This window comes from Tursiops truncatus, chromosome 2 (genome assembly GCF_011762595.2).
Source record: "Tursiops truncatus isolate mTurTru1 chromosome 2, mTurTru1.mat.Y, whole genome shotgun sequence".
In the NCBI taxonomy this organism is placed as follows: domain Eukaryota; kingdom Metazoa; phylum Chordata; class Mammalia; order Artiodactyla; family Delphinidae; genus Tursiops; species Tursiops truncatus.
The window spans coordinates 161,891,976-161,907,277 of NC_047035.1; the positions used below are offsets into that span (position 1 = coordinate 161,891,976).

Genomic DNA, 15,302 nt, shown 5'->3' on the forward strand with positions numbered 1-15,302 from the left:
AAGACAGAGCAAGTTTAAGGAATAGAGGGAATTAAAAGTTCAGTTTCTGACATGTTGAGTTCAAAACACATTAATACGGGTTTCCTCCACAAGGAGGACTGCAGTGGGCAGATGGTCAGAAGAGGGGAGAGACAAGTGGGGAGGAGGTAAAGGGACTGAGCCTTGAGGAGCGAGCGCCAGCCTGGAGAGAGCTAACAGGGATGGACCGGCTAAGAAGAGGTCATCAGTAGGCAGGGGCAAGATAAAAGCCAAGTGAATTGAGTGTAAAAAGGAGAGAGTGGTTAACTGGGACTTGCCTGGTGGTCCAGTGGCTAAGACTTCACCTTCCGATGCAGGAGGTGCGGGTTCGATCCCTGGTCAGGGAGCTAAGATTCCACGTGCCTCGTGGCCAAAAAACTAAAACATAAAACAGAAGCAATATTGTAAACAAATTCAATAAAGACTTTTAAAAAATCGTCCACATCCAAAAAAACAGAAATGTTTAAAATTTAAAAAATAAAATAAAAAAGGAGAAAGTGATTATCTATGCCAAGCTCTGCTAATAGGCAGGCATGATGACCACAAAACGATGATTGGCAGCAGGGGAATCCCTGGGGACACGGACAAGAGTTCCTTCAGAGCAGTGATGGGGACAAAAGCCTGAAGGGAGTGCCTTCAAGGGAGACCGGAAGGGGGAAGAGAGCCCTTGCCTGGTTTCCCGGAAACCAGGTGATAACAGAATGGAGAGTGTCAATCTTGCACTGCCTTTAACTTTGTCATTTGGGCAAAATATTTAAAATTAAAATGCTAAACTGTATGATACTTGCCTTCCATTAGAACATTTTTCTACTCTATAATCCCTCAGCTTAAATATGCTTTTCCAAATTTGACGTTACCTTATATTTAAATTTTCCTGTTTCATTCTCTTGCGCGCGCTCTCTCTCTCTTTCCCTCCCTCCTCCTTTCTCTCTTTTTCGTGTCTCTTTTTCAGTAGCCAAGTAGAAGAAAACTATCAGCAGTATTAGTAAGTCTAACAGGAAATACGAGCTAATATTATGAACCAAAAAGACACAGGCAAAATGGAAAACTTTTAACTTTTGAAATGGAAACAATCATGGAATTTCTATTCAGGCTATTTTCTATAATGTTGTGAAAATAAATAGCCCTCTTTGCATTCAACATCATTTAACATTGTTATCTTTACTGATTTACTTTTTATTTGTCAGGTATGGAGGCAGGTAATATTCTTCAAGTCAAGGACATGCCTATTTTATAGGATGACTTGAATGTCATTCACTGAATAATTTTATATTCATGAAGTGCTTTGAGCTCTTCAGGAAATCTGTTAAAACATGAATAAACAAAGAACTAGCTATTTCTTTCATTTGTTCCAAAATTGAGTAATGAAACTTCTTATTTTGACTGAGGAATAAGTATTAAACAGAGATAATCTCAGATTAAGACATGCCACGGGGCTTCCCTGGTGGCGCGGTGGTTTAGAGTCCACCTGCCGATGCAGGGGATGCGGGTTCGTGCCCCGGTGCGGAAGGATCCCACCGGCCGCGGAGCGGCTGGGCCCGTGAGCCATGGCCGCTGAGCCTGCGCGTCCGGAGCCTGTGCTCCGCAACGGGAGAGGCCGCAACAGTGAGAGGCCCACGTACCACAAAAAAAAAAAAAAAAAAAAAAAGACATGCCACGATGCTAGCTTTTATGTCCCCCTTTCACTGAAAAAAAATCCATGGAAACCCTTTGTAGGATCTTCAAATTCTTAAAAGGCATGCAAAATATAGATCCAGGCTGGAGTCTAAGTTGGGTTCCCAATGCGTCGCTTGCGAACACGCCAGGAGGTTGAGGAGTCTGCCCCCGGCCTCTGTGAGTCCTTCCTTATCATGGAGCAGCTGCCATTTGAGCCCGAAATGATGGGATCCCATCAGGCTCCAGCGAGAGGCGCCCTTTGGGAAGCCGAGCCAAGAGCAGGGATGATGGGCCAGAACTCGCTTCCCATCAGCCTCAGGGCTTGGGAAGCACAGAGACCCATCACCTGATCACAGCATTCAGTGCCCCTTCGAACCAGTGCTCTTTAGGATGTATTCATCTTTCCTTCAGACAAGATACAGAACATCCTGTCTTCTTCACTACCCTAAACAATTAGCTCTGACCACAGACAACACCTCACCCTGCAAAATAGAAGCCCTGAAATTATGGTCCCACCCTCCTTGAGAAGGTACTTTAGGAATGCCTCCATAACTAAAGCATGCCCCTCCCACTTCCTTTTTTTGTTTTGTTTTGTTAGTAGATTTGAGATTTTTTAGATTTTCGGTTTACCAGAAAATTGAGCAAAGGTACAGAGTTTCCATATATCCCCTCTCTGTCTTCCTCCTCCCACAGTTCCTCCTATTATTAACATCTTGCATTGATGTGGTCTATCTGTTATGACTGATGGACCAATATTGATTGAAACATGATTATTAACTAAGGTCCATAGGTTACATTAGGGTTCACTTTTTGTGGTGCACAGTTCAATGGGTTTTCACAAATGCATAACGTCATGTATCCATCACTACAGTATCATACAGGACGATTTAACTATCCTAGAAAATGGCCCTTCCTGTTCCTTTTGAAGTAGTTTATCCAAGTATCCCTTACAAAAGCCATTCATCTCATCACATCTTCAGTGATGTTTCATCACCCGGGAGGTGTTTTAACATCCCTTGTAGTAAGCCAACTGTCTGGCTGGTCCACAGTAATCAGACACTGGCATGTGGATGGTAAAATTGCCAGTTTCCACTTCAATCTTACCGAGATAGAATTTCAAAAATTACAGCTAGCAAATGAGAAGGTGACTATATATATGTCCAGGCTTCATGCCTAAGATCAAACAGGGGCAAGAATGATGAAGTACAATAGCCATGAAGAGTTCCCAGCACACTAAATTCACAGGAACACTGAACACAAGACAAGAAAAGAGGCAATGCCATCATTAAGGCAGGGTTACATTACAAATCAAATTCTGATTCCTTTTTACTAAGTTCTCTAGAAGGAGAGTGGGTCTCTTCCTGAAGCAAGTTCACATTTCCTTTCTTGGGAGGGAGGCTTAAGTTCCAATCGTTTACTACAATTGTATTCAGGACATGAGTTTTCTAGCTATAAGATGTGTGGATCTAAATATAATGGAAAGGCAGATAGATCAGTAGTTCAAAGGGCACAAAGAGTTCTCCCAAATTATTTGAGCCTGGGGTACCCTGTCTTGAATTTTGAGCACCATGCTTATAGGAAAACTTAGGAAGAAAGACTGAGTTGAAACATTTGGGTTGGGAAAGATCAATAAAACTTTTCAGATCGATGCAAAATTATCACCACGGAGGAGAGACAGGGCAGTGACGTGGAAAAAGATGCCATTTAGAATCAGAGCTACATTCAAATCCAACCCCAGCTACTTAGTATCTGTGTGACCTTGCCTAGCTTACTAAATCTTAGGACCTCCAAATTTCATCTGTAAAATGAAGAAAATAATTATTTTGGTAATTAAGTTAGATCGACATTATAGAGTCCTGGTGGGTTAGAACAAAACTTTGAACTACTCTCTCTTTTTGTGGTATGTAGCGTATTAAGTAAGTTTATATTTTTTAATTGAAGTCCTTTTCTTTCTATTGAAAAAACTTCATCACGGTATTATATGTTTCATCGCACTCTATGATTTGTGTTGGCTGACTGTTCACTGTGGCTTGATGAAAAATGTCTTCACATTTTTAAGTTGATTGAATTATTCTATTACTATGTATAGACAGTCTGCAGAGAAATAACAATTTGTCTCCCATCAGCAGTAATGAGTTTCACATCACAAACTTAAATTATCTGTTGAACTTCAAGAATGGTCTTTAAAACAAATGAGGATCGCATGAGCACAGTAACTTTTTCTTAGCCAACAAGATGGAGGATTTAGAATAGATGATTATCCTTTTGGAGAAAAAGCACGCAGCAAATTCCCATTTTAGCCAGGTTGACTTTCTTTAGGAAAGCAGGCTAGGAGCTTAACCTCACACTGAGGCAGCCCTGAAGAGACATGTGCCACCCGGCAAAGAAGTCTCCCCAAGGTACAGGTAAGAATGGACAGGATCTTCTCGGAGGCAGCTTTTAAAATTAGTTTTTAGCCCCTTTGTCCTCACGGGAATTGTGGCTGAACCTGAATTTCCCGCCTCTACAATGAAGTTTGGGAAAAGATTAGGAGAACAACCAAGAGAACCTTCAGAGAAGACAAAACTTTTTCCTCAAGTAGTAATGAATGTTTCACATAAAACAAAGATAGTTCAGAGGAACATATTTATTATGAGTCGTTGAGATCAAAACCTGTAAAATTCACTTTTAACCATTTATTTGGCTTCAATCAAAACACGTTTCGATTATCATTTCAAACTCTCTGGTGTTCATTTAGCTATCGCAGTACCGTTTGCCATTGATGACCCTCTGTGTAGGAAAACCCTAGTCCTCCTTTCTCCTTTATTCACACACCTGTTACCACACTCGCAGCACATCTGACAATTTAACTCAATTCTGATGCTACCTACCTGGAGAGCGCGTCACATCCCACCAGTTAAGGGCTCAGTCCCGTGAGACACCCTCAACTTCAGATGCCAATCACGAGTGCTAGGACCCCAGGTTACCACAACTTCTGTCTGACTTGACTACAGGTCAGAAGTTCCTATGACCTCCTCCACTTTGGATTTGATTATTTGCTACAAGAGTTCAGAGAACTCACAGAGAAGAAGCATAAGAAAACGTATGTTTACCAGTTTATTAAAGGAGACGATAAAGGATAAACTGCCAGGTGAAGAGATCCACAGGGTGAGGTCTGAGAGGGTCCTGAGCACGAGTTGGTGTCCCCATGGAGTTGGGGTGCATCATCCTCCCTGTTAATAGAACCTGAAAGCTCTCTGAACCCCCTACTACTGAGATTTTGATGGAAGTCATCACATAAGCATGATCATCATCGGTTATTAACTCCATTCCCAGCTCCTCTCCCCTCCATGGGGAATGGAGAGTGAGGGGGAAAATTCCAAGCTTCGAATCATGGTTTGGTCTTTCCAGTGACCAGCCCCCGTCCAGGAGCCCACCCAGGGTCACCTCATTAGAACAAACGACACTCCTATCACCCAGGAAGTTCCAAGGGATTTAGGCTCCCTGTGTCAGGAACCTGAGTCAAAGACCAAATACTAGAATGACAGGTGTTGTCATCACTCACGAGTTTACAAGGGCTTCAGGAGTTCTGACCCGGGAGCAGAGACGAATATATGTATTTCCTATTACCTCACAACCCCAAATCAAACATTTTTCTGCACAGAGACAAATACTATCTGCAAATTAGGACATCACCAGAGTCTGCCCACAGGTACAGCGAATCAATTATTTATGATTTTTAAATGGTATTCTTGTTTTTCTTAATCAAAAATTGTTTAATCAAAAACAATAGTTTTATTCTCATTATTTCTCTCATTATTCTCTGTTACTAATAAGTAATAGAAATATGAGAACTTGAACCAAATGACTTTCATACTCAGGATATACAGATCAGACACCTGGTTTGAATGAACCCAGGTGTGAATACTGCTCTTCGGGACTCTCAGAAACCAGGGAATGGATGTGCAGATAACAATTCCCCACAATGCATATTTTACATTAATTCATAAAATATAATACGTAGCAGGTGTCAATGTGATATATTCATATGCAAGTATAAATATTATTATATGGTTGTTAACTGAAGCAGAGATTAACCTCAACATGCATTATCTCTAATTTTACCTTTATTCTGAGAGACTGAGAATAATTTCTGTACCTGCTTATGCTCAGGGGAAATCAAATCTATGCATTGAGATGTAAACCATCCAAACTCGTAAGAGGAGGCTGGGGAGGGATTACACAAAGTCTAGTTTAAATACTGAAAACTGAAATTAATTTTTAGAAACCATCATTTACGATCCTTAATTTTTCCTTTCTTGTTGAATTTTGCAAGAGTTTGACGCTCAATGAATGTAAATTGACTCTTTTTATGCATTTATTTTATTACAGTTTTAGAGTATCTGTCCTAGATGGTGCTCTTCATTTTACATTTCAGATCCCTGGAGGCCAGGAGTTATATCTGTTTAAGTTGAATCTGTAGTACCTGAAATAATGTCACTTGATTGCAATTATAAAGATGTGACGATGATGAGAGCTCTGACGATGCTTTTCAGAAAAGGCTCAAGAAGATCCATCCCTCAAGTTTAAAACACAGTTTTGCTGAGACAATATATTGTTAGCTCATAGAAACTGCAGCCACTTTACAGAAAGGCCTGAAATCATTGTAAAAGTACAGACAACAGGAAGAGATGCTAATGTATTCACTCCAGGTGGCTTTTAGGCAGCACATTAATTCTTGAACATGAATAGAAATAAATAATAAATAAAGTGGAATTCACCCCAATCTATCATAGAACTTTTCTGACAACATAAAAGTCAACCAAATAAATCAGAATAATAGGATTTTGACAAAACAAGAAATTTATCTATTACCAGAGAAACATATTGGTCGCACAACTTATAAATTGCCAATAGAGGTTTTCCATCCATCACCAAGATTCCCATCTAATGACAGGGAAGTAATTACCATACCTCTACCATGTCATGCAGTCTTTTGATGTGTTAGGAAGTGAAACAATGAGGAGATGCGGCTCTTGGTGTGTGGACAACACCTGTGGGGTGGGTAGATTTTTTTTTCACTAATGGCATCTAAATTCTCTCATGAATAAGCATGGGATGTTTGTCTGTACTTATTCTATGGCCTCAAAAAAGACAGCAGAGAGGCTTTCCTGGAAGAGGCAGAATGTTTAATCTTGGACCTTCCTACAGTCTATCACAGCCCCTTCTCCACTAACACATCCAAAAAAATATGCTATTTTAAAATAACAATGAATTGGAAACTCCAGATTCACTTCCAACTCACTGGGTCCCTTCAACTTAAAGACAGAATTTTCTCTAACCTGAAACCTGTAGGCATCTATTAGCTTTGAATTTGAATATTTGAATACATGAATTGGCAGCCTGTTCCCAAATTTTACATATTTATTATATATATATATATACATACACACATATGTATACATATGTGTATATATAGATACATAGAATATGTACATACATACATATTATACATATGTATACAAGATAAACCCTGCCCAGAGCTGAAAGAGTAAAAATCAATTCAGAATGAAAAAGAAACAAGGGACTTTGCTGTTCATCAGTCAGGGAGGACAGACACCTAAAGGCAGCTGTGTAATCAACAGGAAACATTTTTCCCAAGGTCATGCAGCAGCTGCAAAATGCCGTCACAACTCTCTTCTTGAGTTATTACTGCTTTGTCCCCAGTGATGCTCTCAGTCCCCCTTTGCTGTAACTCATCTACTACAGGGGATACCCAATCGCTAAGCCTCTCTTGCCTCATGACAACATGTCATAATACCTAGTTCACCTTCATTTAACCACAAAATCCAGATCTGATCCCCACTGGATTCCACTGGACCCTTCTCAGAACCCTTCAGTGAGAACCCAAACTTTGTAAAACACTTGTCCTCTTGTCAAGCAGCATGCCTGGCTCTTCTGAAGGGCCCTCCCTTGCTGCAAGTCAATAAGTCTGATTTTGTCCCTAGAGACTCATAACTCATCAGGCTACTGCAAGTGGGAGGTTTTACCGAGAACTGGCTGAGTCTCTCAGTGCCGTAGACCAAGATCCTAACTCCATAATAATGTGCATGTTCAAGACGCCTTGAATCTCATTTATTCCAGGCTTCTCTGTCCCCAGCTGCATGAGCTTTGGCATTGAAACAGGGGTCTGATGACCTTTGGCTTTTTCATGTCAGGCTTACGGTTTATCTGCCAAGATTTGGGGGTTATGAACCTGACTTTATCAGACTACAAGTTTGTTCCTGGTGGTCTAGGAAAAGAGATAGATAGACGGATACATATACACATACAGAAATGATAGAATTGTTTCTTCAATTCAAGGACAAATTCTTTTTGAGATTAAGGCATATTTTTCAATCACAGATTTAGATATTTAACTTTCTACTTTAATTTTAAATATTCAATTGTTTTTATTAACTTTTAATATAATAGATATATTTATTATGATGATTTTTTTACAGTGAACACTCAATAATCACAAATGAATTAGAAAGGAGAATACATGTATATGTCAGAAGGGCTATAAACAGAAAGAAGAAATAAAGAATTCAGGTAGTGGGTGTGTGAATCCCTCTTGGAAGAAAATTTTTGGATACTGTATCTTCTTCTGAGAATTCTTGATCACCTCCATAAAAATAATTTCATTGCCCTTGTATGATCATTTGAGTGAGTGGTACATCTTGGCCTCTCTATTCTCTAGATAACTGGTAACTTCCTTTTTTTATAATCAGACAAGATCTTTTTTTATAATCAAACAGAGAAGACTTGGGTTGATTAACAGATTTTTTTTCCCTCTCAAACCACAATTACCTAAGATCAGAACCCTCTGATAATTTGCGCTGCTGTTTTAGGATTCAGTTTCATTCTACAACTGACTAAAACATGAAATGAACGAAAATAAATGGAACTGACCTGAAATGAGATGCTGTGATTTCCAGTACACTTTATGCCTTAAGGACAGAACAGGTGCCTCACCCATCTTCCTCCCAGAGGTGCCAGCACCGTGACCAACCCACACAAGGCTCTCAGCTGCGTGACTGTTGGATTTCACTAACAGCAATCCATTCCTCCCCACATAATCCACTGTGCTTTTACCAGGGCTGAAAATATGCCGAGTTACACGTAGAGAGATCTATAAGCTAATTGCCAAAGCATACAACTTCATTCAAATATATTTGTTATTGCACTCAGATGTGAGAAAACAATTTAGAAGACAAGCCAGAAATGAAATGAACTTGAATTCTCAACACCAATGTTCTCCTGATTTACCTGGTTCTCCTTCTCTTCATCCCATCAACCATTTTTTCTCTTTCCATCCCCATCATTTTTCTAGTATTTGTTGAACGTTTACTACATGCCAGTCAACGTGCTAAGCCCTTTTCCTGCATTATCATGCTTGATCTCCACCACCTGCATTATTACTAACAACATTTTACAGAGGAAGAAACAGACTTGCCCAAGCCCGTTTCTGATCAGTTTGTTTTTGTTTTTGTTTTGCGGTACGTGGGCCTCTCACTGTTGTGGCCTCTCCCGTTGCGGAGCACAGGCTCCGGACGCGCAGGCTCAGCGGCCATGGCTCACGGGCCCAGCCGCCCCGCGGCATGTGGGATCTTCCCGGACCGGGGCACGAACCAGTGTCCCCTGCATCGGCAGGTGGACTCTCAACCACTGCGCCACCAGGGAAGCCCTCCTGATCAGTTTTGAACCACATCCTAGTAATCTTTGCTTCTCTGAGTCCACCTCCTCACACACCGCCGTGATGAGATATGGAGTAGAGGTGATGCTGCTAGCCCACAAACTAACCACTCTTTACAGGCAACTAAGCAGGAACTCTCAAGGAATCCAACCCACCAGGTAGCATGATTTCTCCCCGCTCCTCCGTTTTTCCTCCGTTCTCTAGTTCACTGCCTAAAAGCTCCCCCAGCACCTGATGCCAACCCCTGCCTCACCCTCCTCCAACCCACCCTCTCTCTTATCTTGCTCCACCTAGCTCAGGACTGATTTAAAATTAGATGAGAAAATTTACTTCATAATTCCAAAGACAAGAGTTAGTGCATTTGATAGTCTATAACAAGATCTAAAATTTAGTAATATCCCAAATCAGAATTGGATAAGGGAGAGTTTCAGTGTGGCTTGCAAAAGCGTTTCTTCAAATATTTGCAAGGACAGGACAGATTTTTATCAGTAACTTCCCTCCAGGTGTCTTGACAAACTTAAGCATTGATCTATACAAATAAGCTAATAAATGTATTAAGGGTTTTTTCTTAGCTGTATAAACAACCCACATATAAAGGTACATCTGAGTGTTATGACATTTAAGGTTTTTTTTTTTCCTATCTTTGTTGTTATTAACTGAGCACATTTCTACTTGTAAATCATCAGATAATGAATTTATATTTAGGAACAGAAAGTCATTTCCCTTGATAAGTATGCAGGTGTCAGTGTTCCAGAGCACCAAGTACCAGATGTAGACGCTGAACTGAACATTCAGCTTCATGGAAGGATTCACATTTGGAGATGCTCTGGGATCACAAGGCTTTCCAAAGACTCAGTTTTCAAGATAACCGTTACCATTTTCACGCAGCAGAGCGGCAAATCATTCTCTCATTATAAATCTTTTTTGTTGGAAAACAATTTATTCGCTTGAATTCTAGGTAGGATGTTCACTTTAATGTTCTTCCTTTCCACTGAAATCCATTAAAAATAAATCCACAATTTTGGTAGATTAGCTAAAAGATTAATGTCAGACTTCTTAAGAAAATGACTTGGGCAAAATTCTGACTTTTTTTTTTTTTTTTTTTTTTTTTTGCGGTACGCCGGCCTCTCACTGTTGTGGCCTCTCCCGTTGCGGAGCACAGGCTCCGGACGCGCAGGCCCAGCGGCCATGGCTCACAGGCCCAGCCGCTCCGCGGCACGTGGGATCTTCCCGGACCGGGGCACGAAACCGTGTCCCCTGCATCGGCAGGCGGACTCTCAACCACTGCGCCACCAAGGAAGCCCCTGGGTTTTTGTTTTCATCAAAGTTATAAATGCACGTATTTGAAAGAGTCAAATAGTTCTTTTAAACATATTAGGAAGAACGACAGAGTCCTGAAACCACTGTCCCACACATATGTGTGCTTCCCAGTCCCTAATGGCAACCATTTTCAATTTATAGCTTTTGTATTATTGCTGTTTATAGTTACTTCCATCACTCTAAATAGCATATATTGCTCCTTTTTGGCATTTCTGTTTTTAAAATAATTTATAGGTTTCCCTCCATGGAAGATGAAGATTCAGGTCTCTTTCACTTTCCCTCAACCCAAGTGACCTCCAGAATCATCTCATACTAAGTTTGGTTAGATTACTAACCAATACTTACCTATTATATTTATGTGAATGCTGGGCCATACATTAAGAAATTTTCACTTGTTGCATGATATTTTTGTTTTGCCTGGAGTTATTAATTGCCATACCTTTGTTTGCTTAGTTTTGTACATACTTTGGCCAATTTACCTGCAAATTTTAACTCCAGTGTCTAAACCTCCTCTCAGAAATCTCTTTTTTTAAAAAATAAATTTATTTCTTTTATTTATTTTTGGCTGTGTTGGGTCTTCATTGCTGCGCGAGGGCTTTCTCTAGTTGCGGCAGGGGCGCGGGTTTCTCATTGTGGTGGCTTCTCTTGTTGCAGAGCACAGGCTCTAGGCACGCGGGCTTCAGTAGTTGTGGCACACGGGTTCAGGAGTTGTCGCTCGCAGGCTCTAGAGTGCAGGCTCAGTAGTTGTGGCTCATAGGCTTAGCTGCTCTGCGGCATGTGGGATCTTCCCAGACCAGGGCTCGAACCCATGTTCCCTGCATTGGCAGGTGGATTCTTAACCACTGTGCCACCAGGGAAGCCCTCCTCTCAGAAATTTCAAGCATCTGAGGTACTTTTATCAAGTTCATCCCCTGGAAGACATCTCCTGACCTCTTCTGGTCTGGACAGGGCCATCTCCCCAGTTGGCTCTTTCTTAACCACTAACATAAGGTTGGAATCCTGTGCCTGGATCCTGTGTCACCCTTGTTGTTAGTTTAGTTCATTTTTTGACGGAGCATATTCTCAATAGCATCTTATAAAATCATGTGCGTGGGAAGCAAATTTTACAAAGCCTTCGTCTGAAAATATCTTTATTCTAGTTTGAAATTCTTTTCCCTTAGGGTATTTAAGGTATTACCCCCGATTCCTTGCTTCCAATATTGTTTTTGAGAAGTCTAAAGCCATTCTGATTCCTGATCCTTTGTATGAAACCCCATCTGGAAGATTTGGGGTACTTCTCTTTGCCCCAGCATCTGAAATTCACAGTTAAGTTTTTGGTGTGTTTCCATTTTCATAGATTATGTTGTACTCTCAATGGGCCCTTTTCATCTGCAAACGTGTATTCCACAATCCTGGGTAATTTCTCGAAATTCTTGCTGTGGTAATTTCTTCTCCCCTTTCTTTTTCTCTCCATTATTTGGATATTAGAATTTATAGACTAAGTGTGTTTTCTCTTTTTCTCCCGTATCTCCTGTTGAATATTTCATTCCTATCATAGTCTTATTTCCTGGAGCTTTCTCTTTTGTTGTTGTTGGCTGATGGTTCTGTTTATACAGAATCTGTTTTTATTGCATGATATCTGCTCTTATCTTTCAGTTGTGTTTTTTTTTCTCCCTGTAAAATCTTGGTTTCTCTCAAATTGCTTTTCTCTGTGTGTTTGTTTTGTTCACTTTCTTTCTTATTAGAAGTTTTTCTCAGATGACTAGTGATCTTGAAGAGTTTACATTTAAAAAACAAAAACTGATTGGAAAATCCATGCACGCTGATGAGGTTTATCAACTGTGAACTGTGACCTTCATTGCTTGGGGATCTGCTGGACTTTTTTGTTTGGAAACCCTGATAACAGTACTTTTTCTTTTTTTTCATTGGTCTAGTCAGATTGCCAAGAGAAGACTCTTCCAATATCCTGCCTTGAGGCTAAAAGCTTGACCCTCTGTTTGGGGAACCAAGGTGTCTCAAAACCCAGTATGTAAACTTTCACTTAATCCTTTTGTTTATAGAATGGTATCTCCACCCTCAGTTCTTCTTAAAGGCTTCCAACCCCAAACCATCTGTTTCATCCAGGGTCCTAGCATAAAACTGGTGGTAATTCAAATTAGGATAACTTTAAAACGGTTTAATAGAGGGACCCTTTACAAAGGTATGGGCAGTGTGGAAGTTGTAAAGAAACTGCCTGGAGAGTGCTGAACCTCTTGTAACCACATATTACCCCCTTACCCAAGGGACGAGGGAAGGGGAAGTTTCTAGAACCCAGAAGGAGAAAGTCCTGTAAAGAAACCAACTTCTGAGGAACGTGACCTTCAGTGGAGAGAGGAAGTCATCCAAAGGTGACCTCACAGAGAGAGAAGTTGGAGGATAAATGCTGTTACTTTCTGATAACCTCTGATTTCCTGTCAGGGTTCCCCATTGACCAAACCCAATAGGAAGCCAAAGGACAAGGATGTCCATTATTTAACCCATATGGGTCAGACTCCTAGAGCAGAAGAAGGGTGGAAAGGGTGGAGAGTGCATCCAGAGGGGCACATGAGAGATATCCAGCACATCTCTAGAGAAGGACCTCAATATCATGCTGGGGTGAGGAATACCAGCCCTCAAGCTCACGGAGGAGGGGAGAAATTCTGAGGGTCTAACTGCTTCTTAAACTGACTTCCCACCAATCCTCCTATTTTGGGTCATATTTTTTCAGCTTTATTGAGGTACAATTGGTAAATAAAGATTGTATATATTTAAAGTATATGATCTAATGTTTTTATATATGTAGACATTGTGAAATGATTACCACAATCAAGTTAATCAATGCCTCCATTGCCTCACATAGTTACAGTTTTTTGTATGTAGTGAGAATTTCAAGGATACAATACAGTACTATCAACTATAATCACTAAGCTTTACATTACATCCTGAGAACTTATTCCTCTTATAACTGAAAATTGTACATTTTGACCAACATATACCCATTTCCCCCCACACCGAAGGCCCTAGCAACCACATTCTGCTCTCTGCTTCTGTGAATTCGATGCTTTTAGATTCCGCACATGAACTAAATCATACAGTATTTGTCTTTCTCTGGCTTATTTCACTTAGCATATTGTCCTCCAGATTCATTCATGTTGCCACAAATGGCAGGAGATTCCCTTAATTTTATGGTTGAATAATATTCCATTGTACATACGCACCACATTTTCTTTATCTATTCTTCCGCTGATGGACGTTAGTTTGCTTTAATATCTTGGCTATTGTGAAAAATGCTATCTCATAAGATGAAGGAGGCAAGAGTATGAAATCTAAAGCCATATGGCCGGGCTTAAGAAAGTGTGCTGTGTAAATGACAGGCCCTAAAATAGTAGGCCCGGAGAGCCCTTTATTACTTTCCCTTTGTGGTAAGGAATTTACAGCCTCAAGTTACCACCAAACATTTTCAAAACTTAAGTTCTTGCTTGTACAGATTTGTGTCTCAAATCTTCACCAGATCCTTAAAAACCAAGGAGATTTTTAGCTGCTTTGCAAGGATTTAAGAAATATGGGGCAGCTTCTAAGCTGGAAGAGAAAGCAAACTGGCGGAGCCAAGGAGATTTTCTGGAAGGAATGTTCTGTGATGTTCTTCATCTGAAGCACTAAACAGAAGATATGCATTCGGAGGTTTCTTTCAAGAAACACCTACTTAGTCTGGTAACTGAGCTGCCGAATTCCGTATAGATCATAATATTTACTCAATCTCCTCTATTTGTTTTTGTGGGAAGTATTATCCCATTGAGTAGAAAGGTGATCAGAGTCTGTACATTTTTTAAATGAAAATAAGTTAGATTTTAAAACAGCAAATGGCCAATTTTCATATTATAAGGCCTATATGAAATAACAAGGTCACCTAATATGATGGCATACATTGGGAGAAGCTCATCAATAGAGATTCTGGAAAGATCAAAATCTACTGAAAAATTATTTCAAAGAAATTTGCAATGAAATCAGTAAAGTAGGAATCAAACTACATGCCAGTTATCATTTATCAATTGGAGACTCATGAAGGCCATTAAATGCCCTCATTTATTTATAAAAGAAATGATTAAATAAAACCATTTGCACTAAACTATAGATTCTAATTAGGATAAAAGAGATACACAAGGTACCATTTCCTGAAGGGTCACTTTGCTGGGATCAAAAGGCTTAATGGAGAGTAGAAAGTGCAAACAGGATGAAAGAGCCCCTAAAAATATTGATCTAGTTTCAGAAAGGACGAGCACCATGGAAGACTAAGCCACGAATTGGAAGACATGCTAGTTATGTCCTGCCAGAAAGGCAGGTATCCTGTCCAGCTTTTAAGCAAGAGAGCATAAATTCAAGCATTCAACAGAAAGGACAGGTCTGTCTCCGTCCTGTGAGGAATATCCCTGGCTTATAGTCTCTGCCTTCCAAAAATTTACAATCTAAAAATTAAAAAAAAAAAAGATCAATGCTACAAGAGTTAACTATAAAACAACAGTTCAAGAGATATCACAACGTGTGACCACTTACAAAGCGTTTGCATAATTGTAATCTTCGCCTTTCTTTTGGGAAG

General features: G+C 40.2%; 1 long non-coding RNA gene across 3 annotated transcripts in view; it reads right to left on the minus strand.

The window, feature by feature from the left end:
* Nucleotides 1-15,302, minus strand: part of LOC109549634 (uncharacterized) — a 259,103-nt gene that overhangs the window by 116,648 nt on the left and 127,153 nt on the right. For all 3 annotated transcript variants that reach the window (XR_012330408.1, XR_012330407.1, XR_012330409.1), the window contains one exon: nt 297-396. This is a non-coding gene — a long non-coding RNA (uncharacterized lncRNA). The remainder of the gene's footprint in view (nt 1-296; nt 397-15,302) is intronic.